Raw genomic sequence first — 21,744 nt, 5'->3', positions numbered from 1 at the left:
GGTCACTAGAACACTAATCTTGGTTAATCACACCTAATGACACATTAATGACGATTAAGCCTTGATTAAGGATAACACATAAGTGTTATAGGAAAACATGCACATCTAAAATGTATCTAGACATACTTAGGATGGTTACCAAGTTGTAACGACCCAACCCGTTATTCAATCGAATACGCAGCAAAAGTTTTTTTTTTTATAACAGATAGGGTGCGCGGCGCGCAACCCTCTCTGTGCGCGGCGCGCACAGAGCCTGATCAGTTCTGTCCGAAATTTCCATTTTTTGATTAAAGATCTCCCACTTCCCGACACTTTTAGACTAAACGCTTTTCACAACATTTTATATTAGGTAAAACAAACACGTTCCAATAATAAAATGAGTTTTACGACACCGGGCCCACATATGCCCAAATTACCCTTAAGTACAAAATTACAATTTCGACCATATGAGTTTAAGTTTCAAACAAAACTACGAGCATGATGTTTGGGGATAAAATACCCAATCCTAAGTCGAATCCAAAAGTAATCCAAGCAAGCATCAAAGGGGAAATCATCTAATCTCGAGCATACCCTTGCCACGTCCGCCTCCGAACCTAAAAATGTAAACAACGAGAGGGTAAGCTAATGCTTAGTGAATGCAATACTTATACGCATACATACATAATTCAATCACTTGCATACACCTACACAAACAACGCAATATCATTAGCAAATCGCAATAAGCGAATAATCATACGTACAATGCTAGTAAAACTCACACAACCCGATATACACAATGTCGACATTCGACTCGATGGTGGCCGACGAAGAGCGGCAGGTCAAATACGTTAACCACTCACCACCCATCGTAACGCGTACGTGGCCGACGAAGAGCGGTAGGTCAAAATAATTAACCACTGACCACTACGCACCATGAGGCCGACCCTTACCTCAATCACAAGGATGGCCGACGAAAAGCGAAACCGCTTACCATCCTACGATAAGTGACCAACGAAGAGCGAATCCCCAAACGGATAACACTCACCATTTACACCAATACACACATGTGGCCGACGAAGAGCGATAGGTCAAACATTAATCACTCGCCACATAACCAAACACGCACATGTGACTGACGAAGAGCGATAGGTCAAACATTAATCACTCATCACATGCCTCACTTCCAATTGTCATCGACAAAGAGTCATTCCTTCCGGATATCACTCACCACATAACGCAAACCAAATATAGCCAACGAAGAGCTATCCATACGGATACCACTCACTATATTTTTCCCAAACCAAATGTGGCCCACGAAAAGCGTATCCTACCGGATAACACTTACCACATTGCACGCAAGCAACAAAATTATATACTTACGCATATAAATATTCCACTCACCTCGATTACTTGAAAAGAAATCCCACTTGAGCTCTTAATCGTCCAAATGAAAATCACCTAAGTAATTCACAAACAAACAAGCTAAACACTCTAGCTTATGCCCAAAACACCATAAGTACAATTTCGACCCATTAGCACTTACCTCTAATTTGACTAAGTCAAATCTCGCCCAAGACACCTATACTCACAATCGACTAGTGATTATGTTCCAACAACTCATTTACTCAAGGTTTCATCATCAAAACATATTACTTGCATCAATTGACAAAAAAACCCATTTTGACCTAATCTCAAGTCAAAACACCCATTTTACAAGTTACACATTTAATCACTTATAACCTTAGTTAACTAGTGATTTCAACACTCAAACATGATTATCAACTAATCAATTTCATCATCCAACCCAAAACCCACCAACAATGGTTATCAACACCATTTACTAGCTCAATCACCCAATTATCAACTAGTGGGTTTACTCAAGAACACCCAAATCAAAACCCCAATTATGAACACTAATCATATAATGAAAACTCGGAGTTAAAACTTACCAATACTACCACAACGTAGCTAGGAGCGAGATGAACAACTTTAACACTCGAGCTTTTGATCGATTCAAGCTCTTTCTTCCCCAATTCTCCAAATCTCTCTCTAGAAATCTCTCTCTCTCTAAGAATGGATGAGAGTGTTTGTGTGGATTTGAAAGTGATCTAAAACTAGATCCAATTCTGGTATTAAGGCCACAAATGAAATGCCCCGTTCATACCGATTATGAATGATTCACAATAGTTGATTTCATTGCGAGGTATTTGACCCCTATATGATACATTTTACAAACATTGCATTCGTTTTTAAAAAACAAATTTTCTTTACATTGAAAGTTGACGGCATGCATACCATTTCATAATACCTCCAACTATAATTGACTTAATATTAATCTTGATGAACTCAACGACTCGAATGCAACGTCTTTTGAAAAATGCCATGAATGACTCCAAGTAATGTCCTTAAAATGAGCTAATGTATAGCGGAAGATTTATTTAATACCTGAGAATAAACATGCTTTAAAGTGTCAACCAAAAGGTTGGTGAGTTCATTAGTTTATCATAAACAATCATTTTCAATAATATAATAGACCACAAGATACTCATATTTCGAAAACAATCTGTGCAGGTTTGCTCACTGATGTAAAATCATTCATACGATTTATAAACACCTGGTAATCGACCTTAACAAGATGCATATAGAATATCCCCCGCATACCGGCATTCCGCACGGTCATGCAAAAGCATACAAACAGGCCACTCTTTTAAATATGATGGTTGTGTACACCTTACAAACAAATCATATCTTTTAAAGCTGGAGGTTGTATACCTATTTCGAAGTACTAAAGCAGTTCAAATTCTCTGACTGGGCTTGTGAGTGCCCATAGATCTATCTTTAGGATTCACGTCAATTAGGGGCTCGATTCCCTAATTCTTAGATTACCAGACTATAAAGGGGTGATATCCGGTGTACTCGTAACTCAATCGTAGAATGTTTTTAAGTACTTGTGTCTATTTCGTCAAACATTTATAAAAACAGCGCATGTATTCTCAGTCCCAAAAATATATATTGCAAAAGCATTTAAAAAGGGAGAAAATGAAACTCACAATACTGTATTTTTTAGTGAAAATACATATGACGACATTGAACAATGCAGAGTTGGTCTCGGATTCACGAATCTATATCAAATATATATTAACACGTATAATTGTAATTGGACAAATTTATATATAATTTGTGATATGAATTTATATTAAAAAATTTATAGGTTTCCTTAATAAATTAAATATATTCATTTTATATATAAAAATATTAATATGGTTAAGTTATATGTATTGAGTATAGTTTTTAATAGTTATTTGATAAATTAATATTGTTAAATAAAAAGTGGTATTTTCTTTTAATAATAATAATAATAGTAAATATTTTTAATAAAATTAATAATTAGAGTAATAATATCCACGATAATAATAATATTAATAATGTTAAGTTATATTTTTTTTAATATTAAATATTAAAAACTACTTATAAAATAATAATTTTAATAATAATAATAATAATAATAATGAAATTTTAATAATAATGATAATGTTAAAAATAATAATAATGATAATCTTAAAATCATGTAAATACTAATAATAATAATAACTATAATAATAATAATATTACTTATAATACTTATACAAATGATACTAATGTAAACTATATTAATGATAATAATAATAATCATGATATCAATAATAATAATAAACATAAAAATAACAATAATAATAATAATAATAATAATAATAATAATAATAATAATAATAATAATAATAATAATAATAATAATAATAATAATAATAATACCTAATAAAAAGGCAAATTACGCGTTTTGTGGTGGCTCCCAAAACAGATCGAGATCATCCGGTCAATACGCAGGAGAGAAACAGAAAAAAAACTATCACGGTTTTAGGGATCTTTCGATTCATCATCAGATCGATCAATCAAGAATCATAGATGTGTCGTAGGTTATCGATTAATCCTTATCATCGTTCAAAGTCATCATCCATTTTCAACATCGTTAATCGTTATCATCATCAATCGATTATGTAATCAGTTCATCAATTGATCAAGTAAGTAGATGGTTCATTGATACTCTTAATATCTTCATTCATTTATGTATAATCTGTAATTTTAAATGGATTGAACATGCGCAGTAATTGATGGTTTTTGACAGTAGAAAGACAGAAAGGATCGATCAGGACAACAGTAGGTTTGTTCGAGTGATGTTGTTGGACAGAAACAGAAAACGAAAGCAGTATAGCATCAATGGGTTTTGGGTTGGTGGTTCTCCGATGGTGTTTGGCTGCCAAAACAGTAGCAACAGCGAACCTGCAACATCATTTAGACGATGATGGTGGTCCTTATCAAGTTGGTGATGGCGTTTGAAAGAAACAGAAGAAAAAATAATAATATAATAATAATGAAAGTGTGGTTGTGAAGGTGATGGTTTATGGACAAATAAGCAGCAACACAGACGGGTTATAGCAGCTACAAGTATGTATATCTTCCTTGTTTTAATTCGAACAAAAGCAGTAAACAGAAGCTATGATGGTTTAGTGGTTGATGGTGGCGACTGCAGCAACAAATTGGGGCTGCAGGTGGTCGTTTAGATCGAGCTGAAACAAAAGAAAGCAGAAAGTTAAAAGAAGATCGCAGCTAGTAGTGAAGGTGACGAGTTGGTGGTTAGTTGTGGTGGTGATCAAGGTGGGGAATCATGATGAAGGTGGCGGTGTATATTTGAGTTGAAGTGGGTTTTCATTTGGGTTGTTAACCTAGCAGCTGGATAGCAGAATTCGATTAAAGCAACAATAATTTGTCTTTGTTCAATAAATCATAGAAACAGCTGTAACCGTGACCGAATAGTAAGTGTTGGAGGGTGATTAATTGGTGTCTTTATTCGTTGGACAGAAGTAGAAATAGAAAACAGTTTGATGGTTTTGTTAACATGCTGTTTTTAACAGCTTTGTAGCTCTTCGAAAACTGAAACACATCTGATTAATGGTGATTTGAAGATAATAGGTTTCAAGGAGGATAGTGTTCGGTTGTTCCAAAAGAAAGAGAAAGAGAAATATAATAAAGGAGGTGGGTTCTCTTAGTGTATAATGGATATGTATATGTATATACTTATAATATAGATAGATAAATTTAGATATAGATAGATAGGAAGTGACAACATAAAGATAAAGTAGTAAAGGAAGTGTGTGGTGATGTTTACTGATGAGTTTTGGTTTTTGGTTCTTGCAACATAAATCGAATAACATAGAACAAAAGTAGGTACCGACACTTAACATAAGAAAATCCAATAATTTGTATTCAAGGGTGTTGGTAACATATTGGAATAATATCAAGAATATAATAATGAAATAGTCGAGCTAATCTAAAGACTTCGGTGGTCTCCATAATGCTTATGTGATGGTATTTGTAAAGATAATAAATGTGGGTCTAAATGTGAAGACTTTCTATCCTCACTTTTAAGATAACAACAAACATAAAAGAAAATGTGAGTTCATGTTTTTCTTTCTAATGACACAAAACCAAAAACAATGTAGCTGAGATAAAGACTAAAGATGGTGGATTATGGGTTTGTGATCTTGGATTAATAAAAAGAGAAAAAGAAAGAATGAGTAATTGGAAGTTTATTTATTAAACTATAGCTACAATCGATATGTCATATATTTCTACATAACACCAATTATTAGCAAGTAACAATTAAGATGGAACCTCCTGTGCATAATGCAACTTTGAGCATATTCACACTAATCACATTACATACATTATTTGACTCAAATAGCCCCACTCTTCCACCCACTATATATTCTATTTTCCACATGAACGAAGAAGGATAACCTTATAGAGTCCAAATCTTAACATACAAGATTACACACATAACCGTGGCTTATTTCTACGAATTAAGCATACATTATGTATTTCAATTCAATAATAGTTCTTATTATGCTATTAAATATATATATATATATATATTTAATAATTAATATGTTCATAGAATAATTTTTTTTTACGTATAATCATATTTGAACTTCTTTATATATATATATATATATATATATATATATATATATATATATATATATATATATATATATATATGTATATATAAATTTTTAATAACATGTTTTATTATATCTTATATTATTTTATTTTACAAAATTAATTCTAATAACTAAATAGTATAATATTTCAAATTATATTGTGAATAATTATATATATATATTTAAGTACATACAATTAATTGTTCGTGAATCGTTGAGAATAGTCGAAGGGTAATCGCATATATGAAAATAGTTCAAATTTTTTTTGAGACTCAACATTGCAAACTTTGCTTATCGTGTCAAACCATATTAAGATTAAGTTTAAATTTGGTCGGAAATTTCCGGGTCGTCACAGTACATACCCGTTAAATAAATTTCATCCCGAAATTTGATTGGGATGGTCATGGCTAACAATAAAAATGTTTTCCTGACGAATATGAGCTGATAAATAGAGTTTTATTACTGTTGAGGAATATGGATAAGATAATTCAATTATTCGAAGAGTATGATAATGCTAAAAACGAACATATATTTCATAGCATTATTCCTCAAGAAAGACAAGCTTTTAGTTGCAATTGTTCTATTTACAAGAGATATTCGTTTAAATAATAAAAGGTGAAGACAAAAGACAGATTCGACGAATTGAAGACGCAAACGACCAAAAAGCTCAAAAGTACAAAAGACAATCAAAAAGGTTCCAATTATTGATAAGAAACGTCTCGAAATCACAAGAGTACAAGATTCAAAACGCAAAGTACAAGATATTAAATTGTACGCGAGGACGTTCGAAAATCCGGAACCGGGACTAGAGTCAACTCTTAACGCTCGACGCAACGGACTAAAAATTACAAGTTAACTATGTATATAAATATAATATAATATATAATTAATTATATTAATTATATATATATTATATATATATAATAAAAACCGTCGGCAGCAAGAAACTCCAAGGGTGTGAGCTGTAAATACCTCTCCGCGACTCGCGGAGTTTTAAGGGCATTTTGCCGCGAGTCGCGGAGCCCCAAAAATCAAGTCTGGCTATAAAGCCAACCGAATTCTGATCAAATTTCATCATCTTTTTTCTTCCTCTTCATACGTAAATATATTTATATTTATAATTTATATTTTAATTTTAATTATAATTCTAATAATAAGGGTATGTTAGCGAATGTTGTAAGGGTGTAAGTCGAAATTCTGTCCGTGTAACGCTACGCTATTTTTAATCATTGTAAGTTATGTTCAACCTTTTTACATTAATGTCTCGTAGCTAAGTTATTATTATGCTTATTTAAAACGAAGTAATCATGATGTTGGGCTAATTACTAAAATTGGGTAATTGGGCTTTGTACCATAATTGGGGTTTGGACAAAAGAACGACACTTGTGGAAACTAGACTATGGGCTAATAATGGGCTTTATATTTGTTTAACTAAATGAAAGTTTGTTAATGTTAATATAAAGATTTACAATTGGGCGTCCCTATAAATTACCATAAACACTCGATCGGACACGATGGGCGGGGTATTTATATGTACGAATAATCGTTCATTTAACCGGACACGGGAATGGATTAATAGCCACTAGAATAATTAAAACAGGGGTGAAATTACATTCAAGGGTAATTGGTGTAATTGTTAACAAAGTGGTAAAACCTTGGTTTACACGCAGTCGATAACCTGGTGTATTCATTAAACAAAGTATTAAAACCTTGTTACAATTCGAATCCCCAATTAGTTGGAATATTTATCTTCGGGTATAATAATAATTTGACAAGGACACTTGCAATTTATATTTATGACTGATGGACTGTTATGGACAAAAACCAGACGGACATATTAAATAATCCAGGACAAAGGACAATTAACCCATGGGCATAAAACTAAAATCAACACGTCAAACATCATGATTACGGAAGTTTAAATAAGCATAATTCTTTTATATCATATTTAATTTCCTTTATTTTATATTTAATTGCACTTCTAATTATCGCACTTTTATTTATTTTATTTTATCGCACTTTTAATTATCTTACTTTTTAATTATCGCAAGTTTATTTTATCGCACTTTTATTATTCGCAATTTCATTATCGTTATTTACTTTACGCTTTAATTTAAAGTCTTGTATTTATTTTTTTTACATTAGGTTTTAACTGCGACTAAAGTCTTAAAATCGACAAACCGGTCATTAAACGGTAAAAACCCCCCTTTATAATAATAATATTACTTATATATATATATTTGTATTTTTATAAAAGTAAACTAATATAGCGTTGAGCTTTGTTTAAAGATTTCCCTGTGGAACGAACCGAACTTACTAAAAACTACACTACTGTACGATTAGGTACACTGCCTATAAGTGTTGTAGCAAGGTTTAAGTATATCCATTCTATAAATAAATAAATATCTTGTGTAAAATTGTATCGTATTTAATAGTGTTTTCCTAGTAAAATAATAACTATTTTATATACACCTCGCTTCACATCAAGTATTTTTGGCGCCGCTGCCGGGGAAACAACTCTTAAACGCCGGAAGCGCAACGCTAATATAAAAGAAAAAAAAAAGATTTTTAGTTACTTTTATTAAAAATTCGCTTTTGAAAAAAAAATACGTTTTAATTATTCAAAAATATAAAAAGAAAAACAAAAATATAAGTATTTTTAAGATTTTGTTAAATATTTAAGTTTTATAAGTTTCTTTATTTTTATTTTAGTTTATAAAAATATAAGTTTATTTTAAAATCTTTTATTTATATAAAAAACAGAAAACAAAATAAAAAAAAAAAAAAATAAAGAAAAACGCGTAAAAACACAAAGCTGTCAACTGAATTCCTGAACCCCGCGACTCGCGGGGTTTTCCTCATTAGTCACCGCAACTCGCGGAGACCTTCTGACACACGGACAAAACCCTAATCAAGCATTGATTACGGGTTATTTTTAATTATTATTATTATTTAACCTAATTATAATTATTATTATTATTATTATTAGTTTTAATTTTACTTATACTTTTTATTTATGTATTTTAGTTAAATTAGTTTTAATAAAATTGTAAAATTTGTAGTTTTATTAAATAATAATATAAAAATAATATTTTTATAAAAATTGTACTTTTTACAACTTTTTGTATATTTTTATATTTTGTCCCTTTTTAATCGTTGTAGCGTAATATTTGTATTTTTTAGCTCATATTTAATTTTAAACTTAAATTTTTGCTATAGTTATTTTTACTCCTAGATTTTTAGGCTTTGCCGTAGAATTCCTTAAGTGCTTTTTCTTTAGACTAAGATTTAGGTGCTTTAGAATTTTGCGACGCCTTTTTAAGTTTTAGTTTCTTTTTAAGTTATTTCCATTTGGGATTTAGTTTCTCCTGTAAGCTTTAATATTTTTAGACCTTTTACTATGTATCAATTATCATTCCAATTAGTAATATCAATTTGCGATTATAATTTTAAGTTAGTTGTAGTAATAAGGTTAAATTAGTTAAGTATTTTTAAGTTTTTATAAGTTTCTTTTATTTTTCCGTCACCTTTTATTTTTCAACCATTTTTCTTTTTCGACCTTTTGCGACGAACTCTTTTTCTCTCTTATTTCTCGCCATTCTAGTTTTTAGGACTTAGAATTTTTTCTACTTCTTATCTAAATTTCTTAAAATTACGAAAATTTATTTTAAGTGGTTAAATTAATAGACATCAAAATTTTCTGGTTCGTAGTAATAGTTGGATTTGTACGTGGATCGGGTTATTGGAGCCAAACAGTCCTCAATTATATTGAGACCAAACGAATCCTGCCCCTCTGCTGCATCTTTTGGCTATTCGAAACGTGGGCAAAATCAGAAAAGTCTATTGATTGGATAACTTATTATAATTTTTCTTTCCTTTTAAAAACTAATAGGATATTCTGTGAATGCACCGAGCAAGACGTTCATCACCTTTTGTACGTTCACCACCTGTAACTCGATCAAGACATCGTTTAACAAATATAACCGCCGTTGATTTTTCTTTAGAATCGTCATCCAGTCAACCAAGTACTTCAGTTCAAATTTCCGATAATCCATTTTTTGAACCCAAACTCACAATTGAGAATCCAGAAAATATTCAGGAACGGTTCGTAGATCCTGAACCATTAAACTTTCCTCCGGAACCACCAATCATTCAAACAGAGATTGTTGAGGAACGAACTATTAAAACAGAATCATCTATTGATACCGAGTCAACAAATTCAATTATGGAGAATCTGGAACCTTTAAGTATGGAAGACCGAATGAGAGCTAAACGCACTGGCCAAGGTCACGCAATTACTCATCCAGACATTAATGCGCCAGATTATGAAATCAAAGGACAAATTCTACACATGGTGACTAATCAATGCCAATTTAGTGGTGCGCCGAAGGAAGATCCAAATGAACATCTACGTACCTTTAATAGGATCTGCACACTATTTAAAATACGAGAAGTGGAGGATGAACAGATATATCTCATGTTATTTCCCTGGACTTTAAAGGGAGAAGCCAAAGATTGGTTGGAATCGTTACCTGAAGGGGCGATTGATACATGGGATGTTTTAATTGACAAATTTCTTAAACAATTCTTTCCTGCATCAAAAGCCGTAAGACTTCAAGCAGAAATTGTTACGTTCACACAGAAGCCAAATGAAACTCTATATGAGGCGTGGACAAGATATGGAAAGTTGTTAAGAGGATGTCCGCAACATGGTTTAGACACCTGTCAAATAGTACAAATATTCTACCAAGGATGCGACATCACTACAAGGAAAGATATAGATATAGCAGCTGGTGGTTCTATTATGAAGAAAACCGAAACTGATGCTTACAAAATTATTGATAACACTGCTTCCCACTCACATGAGTGGCATCAAGAAAAAGATATCATTAGATCATCTAAAGCAGCTAGAGCCGATTCTAGCCATGACTTAGATTCCATTTCGGCAAAGATAGATGCTTTCGAGAGACGAATGGAAAAGATGACTAAAGATATTCGTGCTATACGAATTAGTTGTGAGCAGTGTGGAGGACCACATTTGACAAAAGATTGTCTCAGTATTGAATTAACAATGGAACAAAGAGAGAATATTTCATACATAAACCAAAGGCCTGGAAATAATTATCAGAATAATTATCAACCGCCAAGACCGATTTACAATCAAAACCAGAATTATAACCGAAATATTCCATACAACAACCAACAAGGTCCTAGCAATCAACAAGTATCCAATAATACTTATAATCAGCAAAGACCTAATTTTCAAAACAAACCACCACAACAAACCGATGATAAAAAGCCAAATTTAGAAGATATGATGACGAAGCTAGTTGAAACTCAAACGCAGTTTTTCACATCTCAAAAACAAACAAATGAACAAAATGCTCAAGCATTTAGAAATCAACAAGCTTCTATTCAAAATCTAGAACAAGAAGTAAGTAACCTAGCAAGGTTAATAGGTGAAAGAAAACCGGGAAGTCTACCAAGCGATACAAATGCTAACCCCCGGAATGAAACAGCTAAAGCTATTACCACAAGAAGTGGTACAACACTTAAACCACCTGAAATACCTGTAACTTCTGATGAAACCATTCCTACTCCACAAGAACCACAACCTGATCAAGATAAGGAAAAAGAACCGGTAGTTGAAAAGGTTAATGAAGATAACACAGTTAAGGCTAAACCTTATGTTAAACCATACCAACCACCACTTCCTTATCCGAGTAAAATGAAGAAGGAAAAACTTGAAGCCGAGCAATCCAAATTCTTGGATATGTTTAAACAGATAAATGTAAATCTTCCTTTCATTGATGTAATTTCAGGAATGCCTAGATATGCTAAATTCTTGAAAGATCTAATCACGAATAGAAAGAAAATGGAAGAACTCTCGGCTGTCACTATGAATGCAAATTGTTCAGCAGTGCTGTTGAATAAGATACCAGAAAAACTATCTGATCCAGGAAGTTTCACAATTCCATGTTTTCTGGGTAGTCTTAGTTCAATAGAAGCATTGGCAGACTTAGGTGCTAGTATAAATCTAATGCCGTATTCACTATACGCTAAACTAGACCTTGGAGAATTGAAACCAACCAGAATAAGCATACAACTAGCCGATAGATCAATAAAATATCCTAGAGGGATAATGGAGAACATGCTAGTTAAAGTTGGTACTTTAGTATTTCCAGTAGATTTTGTTGTTTTGGACATGGAAGAAGATTCTCAAGTTCCTCTCATATTAGGAAGACCATTCTTAAACACGGCTAAAGCAATGATAGACGTGTTCGGTAAGAAACTGACCCTAAGTATAGAGGATGAGAGTGTTACCTTTTCAGTTGATAGAGTAATGCAACAACCACAATCTGCAGATGATACATGTTATTATATTCAAACTATAGATGCACATGCAGAATTATTAGAAGAATTTCCAGAATTACAAGGAACAGGAGAATGTTCTTTAGGAGAAGGTAATGAACCAATTGATGAAGCTGAAATGTTAGCTACACTTATAGCTAATGGATATGAACCAACAACAGAAGAAATTCAAATGCTAAAAGAAGAAGACAGATATCGATATAAATCATCGATAGAAGAACCTCCGAAATTAGAGTTAAAGCCACTTCCAAACCATTTGGAATACGCTTATTTACATGGTGAATCTGAATTACCTGTAATAATATCGTCTTCTCTTACTGAAAATGAGAAATCACAACTCATTTCTGTGTTGAAAGCTCATAAACCAGCCATTGCATGGAAGATTCATGATATTAAAGGAATAAGTCCTTCGTATTGCACACATAAAATCCTTATGGAAGAAGGTCATAAAACGTATGTGCAACGCCAACGAAGACTAAATCCTAATATGCAAGATGTAGTTAAGAAAGAGATTATTAAACTGCTAGATGCAGGTTTAATTTACCCAATCTCTGATAGTCCATGGGTAAGCCCAGTTCAATGCGTGCCTAAGAAGGGTGGCATGACTGTCATTACAAATGAGAAAAATGAGCTTATTCCTACTAGGACTGTAACAGGATGGCGTGTATGTATTGACTATAAAAAATTAAATGACGCCACCAGAAAAGATCACTTTCCCTTACCTTTCATAGATCAAATGTTGGAAAGATTAGCCGGAAATAGTTACTATTGTTTTCTAGATGGATTTTCCGGATATTTTCAAATTCCAATAGCACCCGAAGATCAAGAGAAAACCACATTCACGTGCCCTTATGGTACTTTTGCTTACAAACGCATGCCATTTGGACTTTGTAACGCCCCTGCAACCTTTCAAAGGTGTATGATGGCGATTTTTCATGACATGATAGAAGAATGCATGGAAGTATTCATGGATGACTTTTCAGTCTTCGGTGATACATTTAAATCATGTCTAGTTAATCTGGAACGAATGCTAATTAGATGCGAAAAATCAAATCTAGTACTTAATTGGGAGAAATGCCATTTCATGGTTAAAGAAGGCATCGTTCTTGGACATAAAATTTCAAAAGAAGGAATTGAAGTGGATAGAGCTAAAGTAGATGTAATTGCTAAACTTCCACATCCCACCAATGTTAGAGGAGTTAGGAGTTTTCTAGGGCATGCCGGTTTTTACCGACGTTTCATAAAAGATTTTTCTAAAATTGCCACTCCTATGAATAAACTCCTAGAAAAGGATGCGCCATTCATCTTTTCAGATGAATGTATCAAATCTTTTAATATTCTTAAAGAAAAACTCACTAATGCGCCGATCATGATAACACCAAATTGGAATCTACCATTTGAACTAATGTGCGATGCAAGTGATTTTGCAATGGGAGCCGTTTTAGGACAAAGGATTGAAAAACGATTTCAACCTATATATTATGCTAGTAAGACATTACAAGGAGCACAAACGAACTATACAACTACTGAAAAAGAACTCCTTGCTATTGTCTTTGCTTTTGACAAATTTCGATCATATCTAATTCTAGCAAAAACGGTGGTCTATACCGACCATTCTGCTCTTAGATACCTATTTTCAAAACAAGATGCTAAACCAAGATTAATCCGTTGGATCTTACTCTTACAAGAGTTTGATATTGAAATCCGAGATAAAAAAGGAGCAGAAAATCTCGCCGCTGATCATCTTTCTCGTCTTGAAAATCCCGAATTAGAAGTTCTGAATGAATCGGCCATACAAGACAACTTTCCTGATGAATATCTATTGAAGATAGATTATAAAGAAATCCCATGGTTTGCAGACTATGCAAACTACTTAGTTTGTGGATTCCTTGAAAAAGGATTATCGTACCAAAGACGAAAGAAATTCTTCAGTGATATAAAACACTATTTCTGGGAAGATCCACATCTGTTTAAAAGTTGTCCCGATGGAATAATACGCCGATGTGTATTTGGAGATGAAGCTAGTAAAATTTTAAACCATTGTCACACAGGACCAACAGGAGGGCATTATGGGCCTCAACTAACAGCAAGAAAAGTTTATGAAGCTGGATTCTATTGGCCTACAATTTACAAAGACGCACACCTTCTTTGCAAATCCTGTGATGCATGTCAAAGGGCCGGAAAAATAAGTCAACGTGATGAAATGCCACAAAATGTCATCCAAGTATGTGAAGTATTTGACATTTGGGGTATTGACTTTATGGGTCCATTTCCAAAATCTCATAATAATCTATATATACTCGTAGCCATTGATTATGTATCTAAATGGGCGGAAGCACAAGCTCTCCCAACTAACGATGCACGAGTTGTAGTCAACTTTTTAAAACGTCTTTTTGCAAGGTTTGGAACACCGAAAGCTTTAATAAGTGATCGGGGTACTCATTTCTGTAATAATCAACTTGAGAAAGTTCTTAAAAGATATGGAGTAACTCATAAAATCTCCACCGCATATCATCCACAAACAAGTGGACAAGTTGAAAATACCAACCGAGCTTTAAAACGTATTCTAGAGAAAACCGTAGGATCAAATCCGAAGGAATGGTCCATTAAATTGGAGGATGCACTCTGGGCTTTTAGAACAGCCTACAAAACTCCAATTGGAACCACACCTTTTAGACTTGTTTATGGAAAAGCATGTCATCTTCCAGTAGAAATTGAACACAAAGCATTTTGGGCTTTGAAGACATGTAATCTTGATTTACATGAAGCCGGACGTCTACGATTAAGTCAACTAAACGAATTAGAAGAATTAAGACATGAAGCATACGAAAATTCGTTAATCTATAAAGAAAGAACGAAGAAATGGCATGATAAAAGAATCAGAAGTTCAAAAGAATTTAAAGAAGGAGACAGAGTTCTTCTTTTCAATTCACGATTCAAGCTATTTCCTGGAAAATTGAAATCAAGATGGTCTGGACCATTCATAGTCAAAAGAGTTTTCCCATACGGAACGATAGAATTGATAAATTCAAATGGGATTGAATTTAAAGTTAATGGTCACAGAGTTAAACATTACATACAGGGTCCGATGGAAGTCGACAACGAAGTTAATCACAATTTCGACACCACAGCTAACTAAGTGTGGGGAGAATCAAATCTTTAAAGGATAATATGTATTTCTGTTAGAGTTAGATTGTCTGTTTTCGTGTAGTTCTCGAAAATGGAACACGTATGGTCTTTCCCTAGCAGACCCTAAAGAACTAGTCTTCTCCCCCCATTCTGAATTTTTATTTTTTTAGGTTTTTACGAAATGAAGACTGCCTGTGAACTAAACCATGGTCTAATGCTACACGCTTTGATCACTAAAAGAAATAATGACATACTACCGAGTGAATTAGTATCAGTAATCAGAGAAAGAATGGACGGAGTTAGAAAAGGATCCAGATGCGAAGATAATAAGTTACAATTTGGTAAAGGAAAATCAAAATCCGCAGCGAAAAGAAGAGCACGACACCTAGAACGATGTCACAAATGCGGAAAATGGTCACATGGAGGTAAATGTTCAAATAATCAAACCTATTCAAATACCGAATTTGTTACTTTATGCAGAGACGGACCGTTCATATGTTTAGAAGAAAAGACAATGAATGCTCGAGGTTACGCCTATGCAGCCATGGAAAATCAATTAAACCGACTATCTTATGAATATAATAGATCATATAACTAAGAAATCTATTTCACAGGTATGTCTGTACAGTTTTTATTTTTATTTTTATTTTTAACCTTTTGATAATAAACGCTAATTTGTTCGCTAAAAAGTATTAAATTGGTATTGAATAAAATTAGGTTTGGCGACCGAAATTATTGATATCATTCAAAAATTTATTACATCACTGCGAAATTTAACGTTTATTCTTAAGGTATAAAATATCTTTAATCAATCAACCCAAAATATTTCAAAAATTCGTCATGAGTTAAATTAGGTCTTGGAACCGAAATTACTTTACCGAAAAGAGGGGCGCATATTTTTGATAATATTTGATTGATTAAAGTGGGATAAAAAGACAAAAAGATTTTTAATTTTATTTTTACCATGTTTTTAAAATTAATATTTAAATCTTAAATTAATATTGTAAACTTTGTAAAAACAATATATTTAAAATTGTAAATATTTGAAAAATTAATATAAGTTTGATATGAATTTATAAATTTTTAAATTAAGTTTGGTGTGAATTTTTAATTTTTAAAATATGAAATTTTAATTTTATGCATTTCAAATTTTAAGTTTGGTGTGAATTTTTAATATTAATTTTGAATTTTATATTTAAGTTGTGTGAATTTAAAAACAAAAATTTACTTTATCTCATTAAGTTAAAAATATGATTTTTAAAATTCGTCGTAAGTTGAAGACTAGGTCTTTGAACCGAAATTGCTTTACCCGAGGGAGGGACGAGAACTTTTATTATCAATATTTTTAATCTTATTGATTTAAAGTATGCCAAAAACATTAAAAAACCCAAAAATCTTAGCTTTTAAAACAATCGCTACAAAAAGACAAATTTTAAAATTTTGTCGAAGGACGGACTAGGACATCGATCCGAAACGACCTCGTCCTAAATAACAAGGGAAACAAAATTTTAAAATTAATTTCTTAATTGTTTTCAAAAGTTAATGATTATAAAAAAAAAAAAAAAAAAAAAAAAAAATAGTAAAACTCCGCGACTCGCGGAGTTTGCAGTGCAAAACCTCCGCGACTCGCGGAGGGATCAAAAATCATAAAAAAAATAAAATGAGCTGCACGATCAGTTCACTCAAACCACACAAAAACACACGAAAAACACAGCGAAATAGCTGCGAAAACCACCGATAATCACCTCCAAAAATCTCAATTTTTAACCGTTAATCACCAAATTTTTTTGCTAAAATCATGTTGAGAAGGATGATATCTAAGAACTACTCAAGAAAAACGGTATATTTCTACACCTAAACACCATTTAATTCGAATTTTAGTGTTCTTGAGCTATTTTTCTCCAATTTGATTTTGATGCTTTTTAGTGTAATTAGACTTAAATTGTTTATGTATTATGCTTGTATAACCTAGATTGATGCTGTTTAACATGATTAGAAGCCTTAAACTTCAAATTTTGAATAATCTAGGGTTTGTGTTCTTGAGCAATATGGGGCTTTTTGATATAAACAGGTTATGGCCGATTTTTGTCATGAATTGTTGCTAAATTGAGTAGTGTAACATGTCTAGGTAGTTAAATGATCCAAACTTTGAGCCTAAACATGATTTTGAGAATTAAAGTGGACTTTTTCAAGTCCAAAATTCATGAACTTGATTTTTGAAAGATAATGCCATTTGAGACTTGTTTATTTGCTAGTAATGATTATTTTGACATGTTATTTGAGTTGAATGCTTATGAACTTGGCGAAAATTTTCGTATATGCTTATTTGAAAAAGTGTAGATTTGATAAAAATGTGAAAATAAGCTTAAGTTTGATATAAATTGATAATGTCATTGTAATTATTTTGATTGATGATTTTGCTGACACTAATGCATATTTGGATGCACAAAATTTGTGTTTAATGTGTTTTGCAGAATGAAAGGGGTGAATCTTCATCCCAAGCCCGCCATGCTCCTGCTGAGAACTTGGAACAACAGGAGATAGATAACTACTACAAGCAGGATGTACCTCATCCAGTCATGACCTTTTCAGATATGCACTTGGAACAGTTGCACCCGAACCTGCGATTTGACAGACTTTGGATAGATTATCCAAAATATCAACGGGGTTTGCATACTCTTCATTCCAAGGTTGTTGAGGTACCGAGGGTCATAGAATGGGGACCCTTGGAAGCTGTAGAATTGGCTGGGCCAATTAGGGAATTACTGGTACAGAGGTATGGTAATTCTTCTTTTAATGACTGGATATGTTTATTCACCATACGCAGACCTGTATATAAAGTATGGTGTGAAGAGTTGTTATGTAGTATAGAGTTGAATGATCGGGTAGCTAGTTTAACCGATCGTTCTTTTATTAGATTTTTGTTAGGCGGTTCGATGCGCCACATGTCTTTACTGGACATGGCTCAGGCTTTACGTATATATACGCCTGAGGAGTTAGCGTCTGCCGATTGTAGAGGATTGATACTAAACGGTAGAAAGATAGATGAGAATTTTGATACACACGGTGTGTGGAGTCAAATGACAAGCCATCACCGTTTCAAAGGGGGAAACTACTCTTATTTGGATATAGATAGAGCCGAATTAAGAGTAATACATAGGTTTTTAGCTAATTCGATTACACAAAGGGGTAAAAACAAAGAAAAGGTAAATGAACAAGATTTGTTTTACCATATGTGTATTCGAGACCCACACAGCGCTGTAAGTATACCATATTGTGTGGGTTATTATTTATCAGCTATGGTTCGGGGGATGCGTCCACATAGCATAATAGGAGGTGGTATTTTTATTACTTTGATTGGTGAATATCTCGGTGTGGATATAAGTCGGGGGGGATTATTAGTAGAAGAGCCGGAACCCCGCGACACTATAGGTTTAAATGTATACCATGGTGCGAAAGTTTTGAAGCGGCGAAATAACGCCGCAGTACGATACAATGGTAGACATCCACAGGTAGAGAGAAACCAGGAACAAGGTAATGTAGGAGGGGGGAATGAGATGCAAGAAATGCATAGGTTTATAGCTTCTCAGGAATACGAAAATGCTAGACAGAGAGCATTTGAAGATTGGCAAGTTCATCAGAACCAGATCATAGCGCATTGCCAACATATAGGTAGAAACTATATTCCTACACCGAAACCCGTCTTCCCTCCTTGGTCGATAGAGATGCAGCCACCATATCCTACGTATGATCCTGCCGAAGCATTCTATAGCACGTATGGTTATGCCTGGAACCCCTATTGGTACCAATATCATCCTTAGTTTACTTATTATTTTTATTATTTTGTAATTTGTAATTATTGATACAGTTAATATTTTTGTTAATATTGTAATCATTTTTATAATTATCTAACTTTTTAGACTTTAATAATTTTTGAATGTGGGGTAATAAACCAAACTTCAAAAATATGTATATATGTTTGCAGTTTATCTTATGTACACAACAGGGTAAAACAACGCATTTTCAAAGACTGGCATTAAGTTCAGCAAAAGCAACTAATTTTGACGACAAGATGCAAAATACATGTGAAATAACAACAAGACGGAATGAACAAATGATGTGCACCATTTATCATTCAGCAAACAAACGCCAATATATTTGGAAACTTTGGTAAAAATTTAATCATTTTCACACAAATCACCCTCAATAATTTAAATTGTTACTGATTTCTTGCAAATGAGGGCATTGCAAGATCTTAAGTGTGGGAAGGGATTAAATTCTTTCGGATTTTAAAATTTTTATATTAAACACTTGGTTACCATTAAAAATACTAGTAAAGCAGTAGTTGTATTAGAATCTAGTGCTCTCTGATAAAAAAGAACAGCCCTAGTCTTATATACTGACTACCCAATTCTAGTAAAATTTTTCAAAATTTTTCAATTAAATGAATTCAAATCATGTTTATACATATTTATGAACGATAAAACTAGGTTTTAACACCGAAATTATTGTTACCTCGGAAAGGACATAAATTGAGAAACAAACTAAAATGTTAAAATTCATTTAAAATGGAATAAAGGACGATAAAAAGAAAATAAAAGCCAAGTGTGGGAAAATTTACCAAGTTATTTTAAACATATGTCACATATATCTGTAACAAATAACTGAAAATACTTTTGCTTTGGACTAAACTAAACTGTTTTACCCGATGAAAGAAAAGAAGAGATGGATCTACACGATGAATCAATTCCATCATTAAAAGGAAGTAAAGTCTTCCGAAAAAGACACGCGCTTCTTGATTTAGGTCATGAAGTTGTCGTCTAGACCAGCTGTAGGTTGACGAAAAATCTAGAAAAGTCATCACTAAAATCAGCAGGAAATCCACGGACCTCAGCATTAAACAGGGTTGCCAAGTGGTCAGATTTATCCTAACCATGAGAAGGATTTATCTCGTACAATGGGGAGGCACCGTGCAAATTAGCTGGATAAGACTAATGAATCAGATCCCCAGAAAGGATAATCTCCTTAAAGATTAAAAATCAGCTTTTAAGACTGATATTACTCAATCCTAGAGATTGACCTTAAAGATTGAGAATTCAAACTCATGGAATTCAATGATATCTAAACTCGAGCTTAAACGAGAAAATATTTTGATCAAAATTATAAACCGATTTGATTTCTGAAAACCCTATTTTCAATGCGTTCATTACCATTGAACGTAAAATCCTAGGAATTCACCTGGAATTCATTAGGTCACCTGAACTAAATCGGGTGTCAACCGTAAGAACGGTGGTTGCATAACATGGTCGGAGACAGGACCTTGTGCCAGACCGAAAAATTATAAGGGTGAGCTTTACTATTGCTCCTACCAAGGATAGTAATTGCGTCCGACACGTTATAGACCATAATCAAAAGCATGTCACGGGACATTGCCTTAACAGTTGCTTGTTCAACGCTTTCCTTTACAACCGGACGGTAGTTTGCCGAATGGTAATATACGGAACAAGTAAACTGGACGTGTTGCTTTCCAAATACAAGGTTAGCAAGTGGGTGACACAAAACCGCAAGTTTTGAGCTAAAATTTTCAAATCTGAAACCCACCAAACCCACAAAAATATTTTGCAAACACCGGTAAAGGGTTATTCCGGAAAACTAATCTAGGGTAAAAACTAGATTTCAAAAGATCAAATGTTTTCATAAAGATCCAATTTCCTTAATGGATCTAAATTTTTATAGTCATGTGGGACTGTAAACCATATCGTTACTACCATTGTTTATACCGCCGTATAGAAATCACTGATGTACAAAGTGTGAAGAATAAAGAAGTGATTCTAGTATTTCAAGACAATATTGCTTGAGGACAAGCAACGCTCAAGTGTGGGAATATTTGATAATGCTAAAAACGAACATATATTTCATAGCATTATTCCTCAAGAAAGACAAGCTTTTAGTTGCAATTGTTCTATTTACAAGAGATATTCGTTTAAATAATAAAAGGTGAAGACAAAAGACAGATTCGACGAATTGAAGACGCAAACGACCAAAAAGCTCAAAAGTACAAAAGACAATCAAAAAGGTTCCAATTATTGATAAGAAACGTCTCGAAATCACAAGAGTACAAGATTCAAAACGCAAAGTACAAGATATTAAATTGTACGCGAGGACGTTCGAAAATCCGGAACCGGGACTAGAGTCAACTCTTAACGCTCGACGCAACGGACTAAAA

Source organism: Rutidosis leptorrhynchoides, chromosome 6, assembly GCF_046630445.1.
Source record: "Rutidosis leptorrhynchoides isolate AG116_Rl617_1_P2 chromosome 6, CSIRO_AGI_Rlap_v1, whole genome shotgun sequence".
Classification (NCBI taxonomy): Eukaryota; Viridiplantae; Streptophyta; class Magnoliopsida; order Asterales; family Asteraceae; genus Rutidosis; species Rutidosis leptorrhynchoides.
The sequence above is the reverse complement of the archived record's forward strand: the minus strand, read 5'-3'. Positions refer to the sequence as shown.